Consider the following 16,139-nt stretch of genomic DNA (forward strand, 5'->3'; position numbering starts at 1 on the left):
ATGTCTAAATGAAACAAATACAGGTGTGTCTACAGAAGTACAGAAAAGAATATTGGTGGTGGGCTGCAATGCATGACCTGGAGCCCCGACCCTGCCTAAAAGGTTTTCTAATTAATAGAAAAGCTTCTGTGTTTTGCTGTTGATCTAGCACTGGTACTTTTCACACTACAAGACTGAGAAATTCAGTTTGGGTTAGATAAGATTTTTTTTTTTTTTAATTTCTGCTGCCATTTGGGCTGTTACCTTCATAGAGAAACCAGAGTATTCACTTAACTGTATGTCAGGCTAGAATGTGTAAATGAAAACAGCAGAAAACCAGTGGTGGGTGTCACTGAAATTCCAAGTGTAATTTTCTGTTGCTTCTTCACTTGTTTGGCTTCTATAGACCAAATTTCCATTATCTAACCAGTTCTGGTAGCTTTCTAGAGTCAGAAGAGTTGCTGCCCTGCTCTGGGAACCGCTGAACGAAATGCTTTGATTTTAACAGTGTGGCTTCATCGTAGTGCACTGGCATTCTTTGATTGCCTTTGGAGAGACAAATCCCATCATAGCTCTGTGTGCTGTAATCAACTGCTTGCAAGCACTTGACTCGGCAGTTGCTTGGACTTGGACATGTTATAATATTCATGAGATATTGATGGTCTGTGTCAAAGGAAAAGAATTCATTGTGCTAGCCAAGTCTGGAAGACAGACCTGAAGAAATCTACACAGTACAAAAATCTCAGCTTTAGTTTTAGTTTTTAGTTGGGCTCCTGATATGTGGTTGGTCTATGGAATTCTAACAGAATGATATTCTTTGCCTGCCTATAAAATGCTACAAAGCAAATACATTAGAGTGATAAAGATTAGTAGTTTTTACTCTTATTCTTAAAGACTTTCCACCGGCCTTTGAAAACAAACTTATTTTCAATATTTCAGTATTCACTCGATGCAATATCCCCTCCATTGTGTAAACTATTGGCAAGCTACCTACAAAGAAATTCCATTCTGGTTGCCTATTGCCCTTTTCTGTCATACTATTGATGTATTAATAGCTTTCCAAGCATAAGTCTGTGCACTGGGATTCTTTTTTTTTTTTTTTTCCATGGCATTTTTTTACACTCTGCTGTGTCCTTGAGGAAATTCTGGAGGGATGCTGGAGAGCTGTTGTCATACTGGGTGTGTCTCACTGCTGAGCGCAGGGATTTTCACTCATGAGCTGAAGCCTCCTTGACACAATTCTGTGACTTTGCTGCTCAGTGAAGGAAACAGAGTGGTCCAGGCTGGGAGCCAGGAAAAGTGGGGAGATCCTTGTGTTTGCCCCTCTGGGGATTTGGCTGGGGTTTTGGGGTGCCTTTTAATGACCCCCCCCTATTCAGCAGCAGCAGGGTTTTTTTCATGCATGCCCTGTCCTGGGCTTGAACTGCCAGCATGTAAGTGCAAGGCTGTGGATCTCATGCGAGTCACTATTTAAAAGGCCCATTTTTTATTATAAAATAAGCAAGTACAGATAGGAATGACATAGCTTGAGCTATGAATCACATCTGACTCACATTAAAGGTTACAAGTCCAAATCTACTTTCATCTGTATCGAGTGCTGTTCTGCCATTGGTGCTAATATATGCAAAAACAGGTGTTAGTACGAGAAAGCATTTAATATGAGGGATTCATCTTATCTTGTTTCAGACTAGGTATTTTAACTGTGTCATCACTTGTATTTAAGAGTTGTCAAAACAGTTGAATAAGGCAGAGGGGTTGTTTCTCATCAGCAAACTTTGCAGCCTGCCTGACTTCACATAATAAATCCCTTCATAACATATTTTCCTATGGAGAAACCAGTTATTAACTTTTGCCTTCCTGAACATTTTAATAATATGCTGCATAGAGGAGATATCTGTGGTTTGGATGGGAGGGAGATGAGAAGAAATATAGCAATTTATTTTTACATATTAAGCAATATGTCTGGATGATGGGGGATGTGATAGAATTATTTACGTAGAGCTGCAGTGACAACTAAAAAATGGAGCATACAAATATGGATGAATCTCTTGACTGCTGCTAGTGCTGGCCACCACAAATAACAGACTATGAAGTTGGGCCTGCTTGGTTAGTTCATTATTTCCAATTAACTTTAATTTCTTCCAGATGTATGTGGCATTAGTCATTTTTATACGGTGTATATATAGTTTGCTTAATATTTTTGGATTATTTACTGTTCTTACTCTGGGCTTGGTCTAGTGATAGTGATTATGCTATTTCTATTCCCTCACTACATGACTGAAATACACGGAAGAGCACTAGAGAAAGAAATGAGATGTACTTGGACATTCTAGATTTCATTATCTTGTTAATATTGATCAGTGCTTTAGGAGCCACAAACACTTTTACAAATACTTGGTCATCTTCAAATGTTTGCAAGCAATTAGTATTCTGGTTTGGTAAACAAATGCAAATTTAACTTGGGTTTAATTATTTTTAAAGCTGTGTATTAATTTAAGCTTTCTTTTCTGTTCTCATGCTACTGTATTTGATGAAATCATTGCTAGCCACAGGGGTTTGTGTTTGTCAGAGGGTATCATTTTCCACAGGAAGTTGGAAGCCTTTGGGTTCCTGAGGCCAGGAGCTCTCCTGCTGCATTGCTGTGCCATGTTCCCAGGGTCTCTGCCCTAAGCACAGCCATGTTCACCACCGCTGCCCTGGCTGCTTTTCCTTTTCTTTGCTAATGCACAAACTCAGCTGCATTAGATTTGCATGGCAAGGCTTTGGTAGCAGTGGGGTTACAGGGGTGGCTCCTGTGAGAAGCTGCCAGAAGCTTCCCCATGTCCTGTGGAGTCAGTGCCAGCCGGCTCCAGGATGGATCCACCGCTGATCAAGGCTGAGCCCACCGGTGCCAGGAGTAATGCCACTGTGGTAACACGTTTAAGAAAGGGGGGGGGAAAGTTATGCTGCAGAAACAAATTGCAGTCAGAGAAGAGAGGAGTGAGAATATGTGAGGGAATCAGCTCTGCAGACACAGAGACCAGTGCAGGAGGGCAGAGAAGGTGCTCCAGGCACTGGAGCAGAGATCCTCCTGCAGGCCATGGTGAAGACCACAGTGAGGAAGGATGTCCCCCTGCAGCCCATGGTGCAGCAGATATCTACCTGCAACCTGCAGAGGACCAGAGCAGGTAGATGACCAAAGCAGGCTGTGTTCCTGTGGCCAGCTTGAGCCTTTTGTTATATTTTCTCTCCCCTGTCCAGCTGAAGAAGGGAGTGATAGAGTGGCTTTGATGGGCACCTGGTGTTTAGCCAGAATCAACCCACAACATCAGCTTAGTGGAAATAATATATTTTTTGGCATTGGCAGTCACTCTGTGCCTGCTGGCTGGTGCACAAAGTACAGTAAGCTCCTGAGCTGTGCTTCCAGGCAGCTTTCGTGACTGGTATCAGCGATTCCTTATCTTCTTCTGTCCTCCACCATCTTCTAATTGTTCATCACTGATCCATCTTCACTTAGAAGCATGGTTCCCAAAATTAGTTTACATCAGTACTGATACTGGCAAGAGCAGCAGCTCTGGACTCTGTGCTTTGTACACAAGCAGTAAGAGATGGTTGCTGGTTCAGGCAGTTTCAGTAATATGAGAAGTATCTGGCATGCAACTTGTCTGGGAACCCTAATTAAAACCATTAAGGTCCTGCAGCATTGTTCATCTATGGCTGGAGGTAGAGCTGAGGAGATGTCGTGGACCCACCTGGAGCCTCAGCAGTGAGCCTCTCACTCTTGGTACCAGACTTCTTATTTCTGCTTTTCTTGAATCCTTGAAAGAAAGTTAAGAAACAAGTGACATCTGTCTTGCACATCTCTTCCTCACACACTAGTAATGGATCTAATAATTATCAATGGAGACTTTGAGGGAACAAGTAAGAGAGGCACAGGCTCAAAACCTTGCAAGGATTTAACTGTGTAGCTCCTTGGGATGTTTGCTTCATTTGTGTGGCTCCTAAATGTTCAGGTTAATTACTTGAAATCCAAGCTAAGCAGGACATATAATTGTGCAGCCTTAGTAGCCTTTGGAAATAAAAATTGTTTTGCTGTTAGGTCCCTCTAACCTTGTCAGGAAAATCCAGCTTCATAATATCAGGCAAAAAATTAAACTTTACCCTAGCTAAGACCTCTTTGGATATTTGTACAACTTTACATGATGTTTTGGAAATGTCTGATGTAGATGAGCATAATAAATCTCCTGCTGTGTCTCAGCTGTAGACAAATGGCTTTGTCTCTGAATGGTCCATGCAAATGGTTTGCTATCCTTGAGGGGCAAATTGTATGATTAGGCAATTAATACTAAAAACTGCGCTCTTCCCACTGGAGAGAAAAAATATTCAGCTGAATATGTTGCTCGTTTGTTCCCTGTAGTTCTTTTTTGCTTCTTAAACAGTCAGCACTGGTTGAGTAATCACTTTTTCATATAAGAAAAACAGCTCTGATTGCAGAGTCACCGCTTTCTGTAGCCCCATCCTGAATGCATCTCAGACTCATTTCCCCTTTTGGACTTACATGTAGAAGAGTCATCAATACAAGATACTTTGCAATTACCTCTGCTTGTTCAGAGAAGGCAATTAAGCATGTGATTCTTCATCTTGTAAAGTGATGTTTTGTCTCAATGGAGCATTTTGCAAACAAATTGTGAGGATCCATTGAGCACAGGGGTTCAAGTGCTGCAGCCATAGGTGGTAAATAAAGCAAAGGGATATAAAGGCAGTAGCAGCCTTTTCATGAGGGTATATGATGTGGTTAAGGGAGAAAATATTAACGCTGGGGAAAAAAGCAATCTTCCATTCCTCACAGAGTCACTGCTATCCATAAGTAAATACATCACTGTCTCAGTCTTTCCAGTGTCATCAGTTCTGATAATATGGGCCTGTCTGTAAAAAGCAGTAGAACTTGCCTAAAACAGACTATGCCTTTGACAAGCCATTACTTCTCCTTAGAAAGGATGATGTGTATTTGCTGACTCATTTGGCATAGGTATGTGATTATTTTACTTTGTTTGATAGTATTAAAAGATGGTTTTTTGAGACTATTTGCTTGGTGAGTTTAAACATCCTTGTGACTCGCACAGGGAATAAACAGTCTGGAGGAAGATGTTTAATCTGTCATCATTCTTCATTAATGAAGAAAAATATAAAGGAAAGTGTGAAGATGGACCCTAGCATGGCTGTCTTCAATCTGGTCCTGAGGTATTGCCTGCTCACACTATCTAGCTTGGGCTTCTCTGGTACCAATCAAAAGCTGAGATCCCCAGCATATGTAAGCAGAACCCCCCTGCCCAGTGCCTCCCAGCCTCTAGGAATGGCTGCTTCTGATCAATTAAAAATATAAACATTTTAGTGATGATTAAGACTCAGTCAGAAAAACAGTCTCTTCCATTTTATAAGAACTGAAGGTACACCTGCATAAGGACTGCAGCTGACTTAGCATTTGCATCTATAGGAATATTCTTTAGTCTATTAATGCTGACAGATGATTTTTGTATTGGAACAGTTCTTAGCTTATAGAAGATTGATTTTCAGCTTTGAATACAATTTTTTTTTCTTTAGCCAGCTTTAAATATTGACACTTCTAACACATTTATCTTCTTAATGTGAATCTTCTCACCCCACCTCCTTTTCTTTGCACCTCCAGAAGATGTTCCAGCACGTCTGACCATATAATTTGGTCTGCTGGTCGATGTCTGAACATGGGCAGCCCTGGCATATGCAGGAAATAGAAAGGGAGGTGGTTGAACACCCCCTCTGCTTGTATATCCCTGATATAAAGACCAAAGAGGGTGCATGAGGAGACTGGTCCTGTAATGTAACCTCCTGAGGTAAGTCCCTCAATTAGGCAGCGAAACTACCCCATCTTTCCCTTGGCAATGAAAAGAGCTGTTTAAAATTTACTTTGAGAATTGTGACCAAAAACTGCATGTGGATTATGGGTGATCCATACTGAAGTCCCTGCTGAAGCACAGGCTGAAATTGCACGGCATAATTTTCTACAGTGACTATTGGTGTTGTCTTCCCAGTGGGCTCTTCTTAAAATACACCATGCAGGATCTGGGTTTTCGGAGGGAAAGTCTTCAACACTGTCTGAAAAACAATGCCATCTGAGCTGCTCTCTGTGTTGTATATGCAGAATCAGACATCCAAACTCACAGTTACTTTAGAAAATACAGACTAGAATATTTAAAAACGAATTCTTCGTACTTTTATTTCCAGGACTAATTCTCTTGATTTCACCACTGACAGAGATGTTGTCAGTCTTTCAGTTTTATTACTATTGTTGTGGGTACTTAAGTAATGGGAGCTTTGTAATACTTGCAGTTCTTAGAGTGCAAAGAAAATCCCAGCCTTTTTAAAGAAACTTATTTGCTCTGACTGAATTCAGAGAAAAATCCTAGCCTTTAGCTTGGGTATCATAATTAGAATTTTGGTTAACTGGTGACATGTTGAAGTCTTTTTCATAGAATCACAGAATGTTGGAAAAGACCTCTGAGACTGAGTCCAGCTTTTGACTGAACACTACCATGTTGCTGAGACCGTGGCACTGAGATTTTTCTACATGTTTGTGCAAATCTAGATTTTCTGGTATATCACAAATCAAAAACTAAGTGAAGTGGAGCAAGACTTAAAAATCTTCATTTTTCTAGATGTGACAATTGAGCCCAAGATGTTCAAAGAAAAAGCTTTTGGCTTTCTACCAAGATGTCAATGACATTTCTGATGAACTAAAATAAATTTTGTTAATTGCCAAAAGCCAAAAGCATTTTGTGCAGATATAGAAAATTATTCTGACTCCTTCCCATTACACTGGATGGTAAGATCTAAATTCCTTACTCAGGCTGAGGCAGATCCACAATTATGCTTCCAAAATCAATACCTAACTCATATTTACAGACAAGTGAACTCAATATTGCTCAGGTACTTTCTGCAGCTTGGATAAACATTCCAGTTTTTGAAACATAATCACTTCAGATTAAACTTTTAAAAGGTTTACATAAATCTTAAAATGTCTATTTATTTTTTCAATATTTCAAATTGAAAGTACAGAGCAGTCTGTTTGTGGAAAATAAAGCCATGTTTTAATTGATACTAGCTCCATCTTGCTAAAATATTTTCTGAAATTTAACAATAAGTGGAACTTTATAGTTTAGAAAAAGAAGAGCTGCTTATTTAGAGATACAGGGAGTTAAATTTAACAGCCTAGTTGCAGGCATGAAGCATTAGAAGTAGTAACCAATAAGAAGAAAGACTTTAATCCAAAATGAAATTTCACTATTACTATTTTAATTTAATCTCTAAGAGGACAACCTGCTAATTAAAAACAAAATACTGGATGTTTCTCCCATTGCAATCCTTATAATGCTTCCTAGAAAATGGGACTGACTTGCTCCAAATAAGTCCCTGACTGCACATGCTATTACTTTGCCAAACTGCCCAGACCCAGCAGGATACACATTGAGCTCCTGTGCTGAGATAAAAGATAACATCTGAAATCCACTTAAACTACATGGGATGTCAGCTCAGCCGAACTGAAGTCACCCTGTTAATGTTTCTCTGGGGCCAGTCCTTTGTGGCAGAATCTCTGCTTGGTCCCCTGTCCCTTTTTGAGCAACAGCAGCACAGCTGCTTGTGTGGTGTGTGTTGATGCTGTTTGTCTGAATAGTTCCTGCTTAAGGATAATAAAAATCAGAGGATTGCTGTTGGAGATACTGATACAGAACTGCATCCTTCTGAAATGTGTCTCCAGTAGACTCTGAATGAGTCAGGCAGTATTAAAATGTCATTAGTTTGCCTTCTGGAAAGTAGATCTAAAAAATTTCCATGGTTTGCTTTTCTTTCAAGTAGCATCCATTCAAAGTCCATCCAGAGGAGCACACAAGCATTTTGTTGGTTCTTGTGCCCCTTTGTATTTGCTCTGAAATGGTTTACCAAATTTGATCTGAATTTTTACTTCTAGTTCAAATAAGTTTGTCACTGCATTATGTTAATACTTATTTCTCTTGCTAATACTGAGTAAGAAAAGAATTTTATTTGTGCATCAAACTTCATGAAGCAGGAGCATAGAGCTTGCTCTGGGATTAAATCATTAAATGTAGTGTATAATACAAGTGACAGAATTAGCAGAGTAAAGCAGCTTATGTATGGTATTTATTGTATATTAAACAAGATAAATACTTCAGTCATTATTAATACAGCAGAGAATAAAATCAGGAATCAGAGAAAAAAGGGACACAAGACTAGTTTTTTTAAATGTTAGTTTAAGTTAATGATTAAAAAAACTCCAAATATCTGTGGAATAGGTCATGATGGGAAAAGAAATGACGTAATGACAAGTCAGTGGCTGGTGTACTCTTAATATGACCTATGGCTCCTTGGGCCCCAAAACTCATCTTTGGAAGGGACAAGCAAAGCTTTCCAGTGAATTTGTGCTGGTTTGACAGGGTCCTACTGGCCTGAGAGCTTCTGGAAATGTTTCCTGTCTTGGTGCCATTTGGGTGCCTGTTACTCATGATTAGGTTTACAGACCACTTTGGTGTTTTGGAGAAATCTGAGGATAAAAAACAACTATCTCATATTTTGGTTTTTTCACTTGAAATGTTTGAAAAGAGCCTGCTTTTCAGTTTTAGTTATGGAAGAAGATGGACTTTTCTGAGGGACAAAATTGGATGGCGTGAGAAATGGCATGTTTTAGTACTTGTGTGTTTTACACCAGATGAAGATTGCAGATATCACTCTTTTCACTTAGAAGCCTCCTTCAGTTAGAGCCACCCTTTTTTCAGTGTGGCCTTTACCTATATGGAGCAAGTTACTGTGTGAAATTAATTAATTTAAAACATACTGTTTACATTAAGGCCACACATAACAGGTTTTAATCTAAATCTTCAAAAAGTCTTTGACCTGAGCAATCGGTCTCTTTCTTGTCCTTCATATTCAATCCAGTTTTCATTCCATTCACCTCACTGCCTCATGCAGATACTAAACACACACTAATCTTGTTTACCTTTGGCTGCAATTTCTGTATCTCTGTGGGGTTTTTCCCCCCACCCAGCCAGGAAACAAAAGCAGGGTGTGCTTTTAAAGGCAGGAAAGTAGCTTTAAATATCCTGTTGGAAGAACTATGACATTTTTTTTGCTTTGCTTTAAAAAAGGCATCATTTTCTTGAAGACTCTCAAAATTTGTGGCTTTGTGAGATATTTATTTTAGAGTCTCTTCCTGAGTCGAGCAGTGAAGCTTCTTCTAACCACATAAGTAGGACTTCCTTTTCTCCTCTCATCCCCCTGCCTTCCTGGGGCCTTACAAATAGCATTTTTCCTGTAGAATAAATAACTTCACCGAAATAGATGTATAAACCCACGGTAAAACTCAGTCTGTTTATAGTTGAAATGCAACTGTTATTCTGCAGCTGGTCTCTGTAGTTCATGTTTATGCTCACAGAAGGTTGTTAACTTCTCTGAGATCTTTGTTTGACACATTAGTTCCTTTTAAAGGAGAAATCGACCTTGTTCCTGACCTTTCTTAATGATAATTTCTACAAGCAATAGGTACAGGAAGGCTCAATAAAAATAACTGGGGGATTGTGAATATTTACAAACTGTTCAGCACATAGACTTTCCAAATGGGGAAGTTGCACCAGAGGCAGGAGCTGGTGTCAGGGCTGGATGCAGCTCTGGCAGTCACCGAGGCAAGGAGAGGAAGGCGATGTGACCGTGTGCTGAGATAATACAGACCAAGAAAAAGCTCCACGTAATTACCATTATTCCTGCTCTACTAAACTATGATGCTTTGCTTTTTCAGTTTTTGAGGTAGGGGAAGAGAGACAGAGAAAAGGTTTATGAATTAATCTGCCTTGTGTGGGTGAGTTCAGGAGAGAGCTTCATTTTGTAATAAACTGTAACTTCTAAGCCATAGGTCATGGTCATAAAAGGTTCATGATCCCGGGGGTGATGTTATGTGCCTAGAAGCACGAATAAGAAATGTATTTACAAAGCAAAAATTTTGGGAAGCAGCCCTCTCTTTTTGTCAGAGCTACTTTTAGGTTCTGACCACAAGAAAGCAAAGTGTGGAGACAACTGGAAAATTATGTTGCTGTTCCAGTTCAGGTGGTGGTGTCAGAATATGCAAGACCTAACAAGATTAGAGCAGTTTTGCCCTTTAATTTGAACAGATGCAAGTTGAAGTCACTAGTAGATTTACATCATAACTCTGGTTCAACCCTGAGTCATGGGTTTATTTCATTCTGCTATACTCATTCTCGATGAACCACTTTACTCCTTTTTTTTTTTTTTTTTTGTGAGGGTGGGTTAAACAAATGCTAATTCCTCAGAGAAAAATTTCTCCCTTGTTGAAACTTGAATAGGGATATTTTACAGAGTGCAAGATCAGAAACCACCCTTCACGCAATAGCTGTGCCAGAAATGGTTTACCAAGAAAGCAGATTGCCGAGGGGTGAGTAACATTAATGAAATGGACAAGGCCGGGGGGGGAAGCTTTTTAAGGAGTACTTTTATTTTGATGTTTTTCTTGTCTTGTGACATTAATCTAATTTTTTTTTTTTTTTTTTTACTGAAGCAAGTTGGATGTCACACATTTCTTTTATCTGAGTTGTTAAAATTCCCAGCTCTTGCTCAAGCACAGTCATTTCTGCTTTTCATTAAGGTTGCTTGACTATTTCGTGCCGTAGAAAAAGAGGTTATTCAGATCACAGCTTTGCTAGCTGTGAGCACCAGATGGGACCATATCTACTTGACTGCTACAGCAAGTCCAGCACCAGGTAGTGACTCTGGATTTGGATAGGAACCCACATGTTCAGCTGCTGACAAGGGGAAATGGGCAGGAGTGCAGAACCATAGGATCTACCTCACCCCAGCTGAAGAGGAGGCCCAGGCCATTCGCAAAGGGTGGGTCACCTCTGCAGCTCCAAATTGCAGCATCATAGGGAAGCACTAAACTGGAGCTTAAAAAGAATGTGAAAGGGCAAACTCAGTGTAGAAAGAAACTGCAGGCTAGCTGAAGGATGCAGAGAAGATTTTAAGAGAGACCTGTAATATTTTCTTGTAATTCTTACCCTATAATGAATAGAAGCATTTGTCCCAGGATGGAGAATAAGATAGAGCTGTGTATATAGTCAGACTACACTTGAACTGTGGATTTTATCTTTCAAGGCACTCTACACCAGAGTTTAAAGTATTAAGAAAAGAGATCATTAGTGCCCAATACTGATTTTTCCCTGTGCATTTTACCTATGTTTAAATCTGTCGTGCTTTATCTCCTAGAAATTAAATACTCCCCAAAGCAGACTATGTAGCTATAGGAGCAAGACTGCACTGCTCTTGGAAAATTCTGCATGCCTTCGTGCTTACATTTCCTTGCTTTTGCGTCTGAGCTGAGCCCCTGACAACTGAAAATATTTAAAGAAGAAAAACTAAAACCTAATGAATGTGAAAGGCATCTGCACAAAAGCACAAGCCTTCTTCCCTCTGTCTCCACTGAAATACCCTAAAAGGCTTGTATAGGCTATACAAATAAACACAGCTACTCATTCCCTCTGTGCTCTTGTGTGCCAGTTGCTCTGTCCTTTTTCTTTACCCTAATAAAGATCCCTAAGTAAAATTTCTGCCTGTGTAAAAGCTCAGCAGCTACGTGGTCACATCTTTTCCGTATCATTTTTCCTGTGAACTTTCCGTTCCTTCTTCTTTACTTGGAATAAAATCAAGCACTCTGTTAATGGCCAGAAGCCTGCAGCGGGAGGGCCACACCACAGCTCTTCTGGGCCTGTGGATGCAATAGGTGAAATGCTATCAGTCTACTGGAACGGTGATTAGTATCTTTAAAGTCACTTTCCTATAATAGAAACTTAGTTTAAGAACACAAAAAGCACGGGGCTGCTCCACGACTTCTCAAGACCTGCTTTCACCATGTAAAGTCAATTGGCTGTAAGTTGTGGGCCCAGCTTGGCTTCCCAGTGCGCCTGGCTCTTCATTCACAAACTAAATGCTCTAGAGAGCTGCCAAATTGGGGAGATTATTCCGTCTCATTTTCTGGCAAGCTGCGACTGCGTGTACCACTTAATTTATATGCTAATTGAGGCCAAGCCTCCAAATACACTCCATACAATATCAGTGTGACTTGGCTTTGACTCTATGGTTATTCTGCCTTCCAGCAGCCTCGGTGTGTGTGCTCCGAGCCCGACAGGGTTTAGTATGTCTTCATCAATGAAGTCCTGTGTCCTGACCCCGGCTTTTGGAAAGCAACAACTGAACCTGAGGAGTGCGGGTCATTCACACTGAGGATCTGCTCTGTCGCTGTGAAGGTAAGCTCGTGCCATTTCTCGACTGGGGCTCTACACATGTCAGGTCTGAGGAAATGCTGGTGTTTCTTAGGTCAGCTGGCCTAATAAGAGGTTGCAGAGGGCACAGCTAATTATGGGGACAGCGTGTTGCCAAGCCAGCTAAGTCGAACAGCTGGTTTTGTTACCTCTTCTCCTCTGCCAGCTCATGCATGACTGAATGGCAAAAGCTCACTCTCTCTTAGACTGACCACTTTAAAAGTGTAGCATAGTAAGGATCGATGCTTTGTCAGCCATTCCCTAAGGAGCACTGTATTGTTACAAAAAGAGCAGATACGAATATATGCGTTCAGGGCTACTTTACAAATATACTCATTAAGGGTTCTATTTGACAGTTTAGGATGCTGTGAATTCCAAAAGTCAAGGATGAACTATCCAGTAAATGGACACATGCCTCATGCTGAATATAGAAAGTTTCACCAAAGGCTTCTTAAACTCAGGTTGGGAAATGTCACCTTTTCAGAGAGGTGTATTAGTACCTCATGCTTTAAGGCAGGTATGTGACATTGGCTCTCTCGTGTACTTTACCATTAACCTCACAGATCAGAGTTTCTATGTGATATTATTTCCACGCTTTTTTAAACTTTCTTTTAGAAACAAGGTGTGTTTTTAAATCTTGTTGAAAGATAACTGCTTGAAAGTTAGAAAACTCCCAGCTGTCAGTCACCTTGTGGATCTTTTGTGGGTCTGTATGGCAGTAGCACATGTCATTTTGGACAACAGCAGCATGGTAACGTAGATTTGCAACATGCCTAACTTTTAAAAAGCAAGGGCTCACACTGCGATTCCAAGTCCTGGTCCAAGGGTTCAAAATGGGGCTTACTAGCCATTGCATATGAGAGAGAGAGCAAAAAGCCATGGAAAGGGTTTTGACAGGAACAAAAACGTGCCAAAAAATTCCTGTGCTCTCCCAAGCTGAATGTATGCTTACAGGTTTGGAACCAGGATTCATGGTTTGAGCTCAGGCACCTGTATTGTGTCTTTATATATGGGGGATTTGCTGTTTTCTTCTGAGTTGTGTCAGTGCCCACCTCTTGGCCCAGAAGCAGGGATATCAGTTCAGCATGAGTCCTTTCCTGAGGTAGCACAAATTTACACCTCCTGTGAGGGATAATTGGCTTATCCAGTTAAAGAATTGACACAAGAGGCTCTCCACCTCACACGTGGATGTGAAGTGATGAACTGGTCAGAAAAGGAAGGAAAGACTCATCAAGCCACAGAGTAAAAAGCAAGAGGCAGCATGACTGCTCTGCCTAGTGATGAGGCAATTTCCTGGGATGGAGCAGTTATGGGATTTGGTACTTCCCAGAAGTATTTAAGCATTTTTGCAATCTGCTCGTCATTCATCAGGTAGAAGTTTCGTGGGATTTCCAAAGCCTGCCCGTGCATTCAGTTTCCTTTGTTCCTGTGAACAGCTTGTGCCTGTTCTCAGCAGCGTGTTGCCTCTGGGTAATGACCTGTTGGTTGGCAAAAACAGGTGCCAGGTGAGGTACCTGCCAGGGCATGACCGCCAGGCTGAAGAATCCCCAGGAAGTGGCTCATTTATTTCCATGACACTGTGCTCCTTTGTGTGCTTTGTGCGGCAGGGCTTGGCAAGCGGCACTGAAGCAAGTCTCTCTGTTTAAAGTGGAAAAGCTCCAAAGCTGATAAATTTCCTCTGTCAAGTGGGTCAGAGAAAGGACATCCCTGTTCCAGGCAAGGCTGGTGTCATTAGGTAAACAGGGATTGTTCCTCAGCCTTGGAGCTGGCCCAGCCTAGAGCTGAGCATTCAGAAGCTGTGCTAAAGGAGGTGATTGCAAAGGGCAGGATCAGGGTGGGGGATCAGCTGCACCACAGGGAGGAGAGCTTGCTGCTGTGCTCAGAGCACCATCCTGTGCTTTGTGAAGCTCTGCAAGGGGCAGTAGTCCTTGTTCCATTACACATCAGCTTTTGCCTAGGAAGCAAAGGAAGTGAAAAAACTGAACAAGCTGTGGAGTGCCAAGGGGGCTCCTAGGAGACTCGTATCTGAAGAACCACTCAAAAGTCTGAAAAAACCCTGTGAACAGTGGAACCTTAAAGGTGTCTGCCCAAACTCCATTGCTGCTAGTGCTGTGGTTCTGTTACTGCTGGTGTGCGATGTTTGGTCCTTAGCAGTGTCAGAGGCTTGAAGTTTATTTATTCCCTGATGGAGTGAAAGGAGAACTGCTTGAAATGTCCCTCTTTTTTACATATATATTTCTCCTGTTAACTCAGTTTGTTAATGTTTGCTTTTTGATGCTAGTGGATGCTTTAATTCATGAACGTTTTCTTTTGTGGTATCAGGCACTGACCTGACACAGGAACCCACTTAAAAGTTCTGCTCAAGTTGGAGCAGAGGTTTTTACTCCACACCTGCTCAGATGAATATAGCAGGAATTTGAATGTGGGTGTCTCATTGTCAAGAGCTTTCCAGAGTATGAAACAAGCTTCTACTCATTGCCAAAAATGCCAGCTTTGACTAAAAGGTAAAAATGTCTTTATTCCCCAAGATACTCTGGCTACTCTGTCTTACCACATTAAGGCTAGCTGACAGTATGGGTTAATTTTGAAATGTGTAGAGTTGTGTTTCACAAAGGTATGAATCTATGGTTAAGGCAAAATCCAGATTTTTCAGCAAATAGAACAGCCTGTTGGCATATTTAACTGGAAAATGGAATTTGCTGGGGAGAGGAGAATGATTTAAAGAGCAGGATGAAGAGTGGAACTGGCTATTTTCCTGTAGTATTCAGATTCTACCTTTGTCAAGGAAAAGGGAGCTGCTGCATTTAAATACAGAGCTTCTTTAATTTCGGAATATAGGGGAAGATGGTCTGGAGCTCTAGAAGTTTCATGGGAAGCGATCTGTGTGTCTGAGAAAACTTACCAGTCAGTAGTTGGTGTCCTGTCAAGCAGTTCTGAGGCACATAAACAAAATGGCTTGCCTGGGTACTAAAAATGCACATCTTGTGACGCTGGCAGTTGCTGATGGTAGTGGGTGTAACAACCACCTTTCATTTAAGTCAACTGCAAAGTGCAATTAGGCCTTAGGGAATAGATAGCTGAAACAATAGGAGCCACCACCCCAAAAATGAGGGTATGTACAAAGCTGTTTAAGAACGTGTTGTGTAGGTGGAGGGTTTGATCACAGGCCGAGTTAACGTGCAGGTGGCTGAATATTGTTCATGTGTAAGAGAAACCAGAAAGGCATCAGTGCAGCATGCAGAGAAGGCATCAGGAAAGTCACCGCCAAATAAATACTTTCTGCCTGACTGAATAAAAGCTGAGTTTTCAGAAGTCAGGCACCTGGAGCTCCAAGCAACCAAGGTGTTATCTGCTCTGAATTGTACTGATTTGAGACCTTGTGTTCAAGGAGTTGCTCTGAAATCAGAAGGCTTTGTATCAGAAAAATGCAGTATCAGTTTCCAACATCTCTCTATCTGCAAGAGAGAAATGATACAAAAGTACTGAACAGCCAGAACGTGGCAATGCGCTAATGGATCTCCTCATTATTGCAGTGGCAAAGAAGGAGGGATCTCTGCTTCTAACTGTAGTTAAGCAAGTTTATCCTATGTAGAATGAAACTTCAGATTTCAGTGTGGAAAATATAAATGAACATCAATTAGAAGGGATAGGCCAGATCAGAATAAAACTCCAACTAGGCCCACCTGGCCTAAGTCAATTCTACTGGAGCATTCTACATAGGAATATTTACTTGCTGCAGAGTTGAACTTGTCAAAGTGAGACTGACACTTGGCTTTGGAGGTTTGCTTATTCTCCCTATTATACAGACAG

The 16,139-nt window shown here is 41.0% G+C and overlaps 1 protein-coding gene across 1 annotated transcript in view; it reads left to right on the top strand.

The window, feature by feature from the left end:
• Window positions 1-14,771: 14,771 nt before the first annotated feature.
• PHLDB2 (pleckstrin homology like domain family B member 2) overlaps window positions 14,772-16,139 on the top strand; it is an 80,992-nt gene continuing 79,624 nt past the window's right edge. Inside the window, exon 1 of the mRNA XM_027901240.1 lies at window positions 14,772-14,833. The gene's annotated coding sequence lies outside the window, so the exon portion shown is untranslated. The remainder of the gene's footprint in view (window positions 14,834-16,139) is intronic.

The sequence above is a fragment of the Empidonax traillii genome, unplaced genomic scaffold (assembly GCF_003031625.1).
Source record: "Empidonax traillii isolate 1590-97213 ecotype Southwest subspecies unplaced genomic scaffold, ASM303162v1 scaffold767:size301186, whole genome shotgun sequence".
NCBI classification, from domain to species: Eukaryota; Metazoa; Chordata; class Aves; order Passeriformes; family Tyrannidae; genus Empidonax; species Empidonax traillii.